General features: G+C 36.7%; 1 long non-coding RNA gene across 1 annotated transcript; it reads left to right on the forward strand.

Moving 5' to 3' along the window:
- The first annotated feature begins 1,961 nt into the window (after positions 1 to 1,961).
- Positions 1,962 to 2,393, forward strand: LOC107665799 (uncharacterized). The gene is made up of 3 exons (XR_001631599.1): positions 1,962 to 2,003; positions 2,141 to 2,221; positions 2,316 to 2,393. It is a non-coding gene; the product is annotated as an uncharacterized LOC107665799 (long non-coding RNA).
- The last annotated feature ends 1,623 nt before the right edge of the window (positions 2,394 to 4,016 follow it).

Consider the following 4,016-nt stretch of genomic DNA (forward strand, 5'->3'; position numbering starts at 1 on the left):
GCCATTTAGTGAGATAAGCCTACTCCTCAACTGAATTAGAAAAAAAGCTCTTTATCTTCAGTGATGCAAAGACAACGTTTGAGCGTGTACACGCAATATCTGAGCGAGAGCAGAGCCAATTCATAAAAGAACAATATTTAAAAGCACACGTCCAGCAGATGGATCACGTAACATTATGCGCTCTCGACATTGTCATTAAGATCACACTATAGAAACCGCCTAAAATTTGAAATTTACTAAAAACAAGCCTATGGCAAGACATCTGGTAGGGGGGGCACCTGGGGTGGCCAGCCAAATTTCAGGGGGGGCCGGTGCCACCCCTGGCCACCGCGTAGACACGCCACTGGGTACTGCATGCCTATTTACATTTTGAAGCCCTCACAGAACAGGAGTACACGTATTCATGTGTCACCTGTGGTGATTACCCCCCTGTTGTGATAATGGATTTACACAAGAAGGGTGTTTTCCAGTTTTCTGGTATGTGTATTGTAAACAGTTTTACTTTCAAGTTACTTTTTAAATGTTCTTTTGAGGGGTCGTTATTGTCATTGTGGAATATGCTTTTTTTATAGTAAGTGACATAGAAGAACCTCCAGAGAGCTTTCAAGGGGAGGTGAATCTAGAAACGTTCTGGGAGGCTTTGTCCAAAGAGATGATATGCCGTGGATTTGTTACAAGTATGTGCAAACATACAGTGTTTAATACACTATGTTGCAAAGAAAGCAAAGTAATGCAACACCTGTTTTTAATGCTGCTGTTTTAGGTGGTGCACATAATCCATTTGCAGTTCCACCTACTTATCACTTCTGGGCTCCTTGGATTGGCAAGAACACACGTCGTTCGGACACTGTGCTAAACACAGAGTTTGAAAAACGTCATGCTTCAAAGTTTTCATCAGAGATCTCAGAAATTACAGTTACCGAGGAGAGGCTCAAGGAAGAACTTCGCAAACAAAAGGTTGGTTAATTGAACCTTTATTTGGTTAAATGATATTTTACAATGCATGCTATATACAGTAATATTTTTTTTGATAGGTAAATGTCATTAGGAGATTGTGCAAAGAATGTGGTTTAGACTCCACCGGATCTCGCAATGACCTCCTCCTCAGATTGTCAAAAGAAATGAAATCCAGGCAGACATATGATAAAATCTTTGAGAAAATTTGGGGAGCCTCTATTAAGCTTAAATTCTAATTCTGTTTGAAATTGCCAATATATGACATTTTTATACAATTTATGATATTACCAATACATTATATTTTAAACCATTTTTAGTATGTTGTATATTTGTTTTTTATTTAATGATATTTTGAATGTAATTTTGAATCTTCTGCCTTGAGTCCTGTCTTCTTTCCTGTATTAGGAGGATGGGGGTGATCATGTGCCCATGTGGAATAGTCTATAGTCTAAAGTGCAATCTTCGAGCTGAGAGCCCTCGAGACTTTGCAGACTTGCTGTTATCATGGAAACACATGCCTAACGTAATAATTTATGACTTTGAGCAGGGGCTCGCAACACACACTAATCTAAGGGTACCAGAAAATATTCCCATTCATCCATATGAAGGACACCTAGCGGAACCCACTGAAGAGAACATAGAACTGGCAAAATCTGGGAAACTGAAAGTGTCTTTGCCTTGGCTGGAGGAAAAATTAAGAATGACAGATCCTCATGGGCACCCAGTGACAGGTTCTTCTGATCATTACTTATTGTCTGACCGTTTTCATGAAAGCAACACCAAAGACCATAGAGATGTTCTGAGGAAGATCACTATAGTGCCTCATCTAGCTGGCAAAATAAACAGCCAGGTTGCAGAACAACTGTTCTCAAAGATGAGGAAAAACAACTATTTTTTAAACATGTCTCGGCCTTCTACTCATTTGTTTCAAATGAGAACCCTAATTCACCACTACAATGAAAAAAGGAACAATAAAGTGATGACCAAATTAAGGAAGACTTTTAGATCTAAGATGGTGGTGAATATGCATGGACAAGCTGTGTTGGGTAAAGAAAAATACCTTATATGAAATATTAAACACTGTTTTTACAATTGGTGGAAAGACATTGGCCACCAAACATAATGTATGTTTTGAAGTAACTGAGTTTTGGATGTAACTTTAGATTTGTTTGTATTGTAATAGAAAACATGAACATCTCCAGTGAGGAAACCACAGAAATTGAGATGGAGGACACAACCCTTACATCTGTGACAGTCCCAACCAGTAGGTGTTTATATATCTAGTAACTATTCATTATTTATCTTGATATATAGTTTATAAGCGGTTTTAATCAGTTATCCACATTTTTCCATTACAGCAGAAAATGAAATGGTGTGTAACATCAAACACCTGTCTGCAAATAGAGTGTGCTGGGATTGTCTACCAAGTCATAGGCAATCAGCAAACATAATGTATGTTTTGAAGTAACTGAGTTTTGGATGTAACTTTAGATTTGTTTGTATTGTAATAGAAAACATGAACATCTCCAGTGAGGAAACCACAGAAATTGAGATGGAGGACACAACCCTTACATCTGTGACAGTCCCAACCAGTAGATGTTTATATATCTAGTAACTATTCATTATTTATCTTGATATATAGTTTATAAGCTGTTTTAATCAGTTATCCACATTTTTCCATTACAGCAGAAAATGAAGTGGTGTGTAACATCAAACACCTGTCTGCAAATAGAGTGTGCTGGGATTGTCTACCAAGTCATAGGCAATCAGTTTTCAATTTTATGTTTTGTTTAATGTCTTAATACAACACCATGTGCCTCATAAATAAAAATGAATAAAGTTATTGTTATATCTCTTTAAGCTTGCCTGGGCCTTGAGAATAGAGAACCCAGATGAGACAATTGCTGAAGTTGACAACATTGTCCTGAAAAGAAAATATTTTTGGACGCTGGGTCTCAATGAGCAGTTGGAGGCAACAGTGAGTTGAAAAATATTAACTTTGAAACAAATGTCATTGACTGTTTAACTGTAACAGTTTTATTTAAAACATTTGTAGATTGCAAACAGCTGTCTTGAAGTGGTTGCATTGGTGGCTAAAGAACAGGTAAGTTTTATTAAAGCTGCTTTTCTGAAATGGCTCAAGACATAATTGTGTAACTTGTGCACACTTGTGCAATGGTATGTCATTGTAGGGAATGGATGTGTGGACAGCTGACGCATATGTTGTGGCTACCTGGTTACCTCCAAATAATTTGGACCCATCACTGTCTTTTCCAGTAAGGCCATAAAGTTACATCACATTCATAATACTGAAAATGTAATTTAAATCTGACTTAAAAAAAACTTTTTATTAAAAAAAATGTATTTTAAAATTATCTATAGGATCACATTGCATTCAAAGATGCTATTGTCTTTCCTGCTTGGAAGCCAGGACACTGGATGTTGTGTGTAAGTTATATGGAATTTGGTTACTAAATATATAATTGCATCTGTAAATTGCCTTCATTTGTCTTGTCACAATTCATTGCACTATTGAAACCTAATAGCACACTGTTTTCCAGGTAATGAAGCCAAAAGATAGACACATCTACTTCTTAGATTCAACCAATCCCTATGGGTTGGGTGATGAGTGCTATGTGCACATTTTCAGGTTGCTTAAATGTGAAAATGTTCATGGTTCGCTGTTCATAAGGTTTGCCTTCAAATGTTCAAAATGTTGGCTTAATGGTTATTTGGATGTTTGCATGATGTTCTGAATTTGCGTGTGTGTGACAATTGTTTTATTTTCTGAAAGGCCCAGTTACTGGGGGCTACTGTTTTTGCAGATTTTCTTTGTATTCATACTCTTTCATATGAACTTTGTTGTTATTATTTGTGTATTTTTGTTTCAGTAAGATGACAGCTAAAATTGCACCTGGCACATGGATGCTACTAAAAAACAAGGTTAATTTTGTAATTGGGACATATGTCAATCTCTTACACACAGCCTAAATATTTTTCTTTTTCATTTTTTTTTAAGGATGTCCCCCAACAGATTGGCTATGTGGACTGTGGAGTCT

This window comes from Sinocyclocheilus anshuiensis, unplaced genomic scaffold (assembly GCF_001515605.1).
Source record: "Sinocyclocheilus anshuiensis isolate Anshui unplaced genomic scaffold, SAMN03320099.WGS_v1.1 scaffold856, whole genome shotgun sequence".
Taxonomy (NCBI): domain Eukaryota; kingdom Metazoa; phylum Chordata; class Actinopteri; order Cypriniformes; family Cyprinidae; genus Sinocyclocheilus; species Sinocyclocheilus anshuiensis.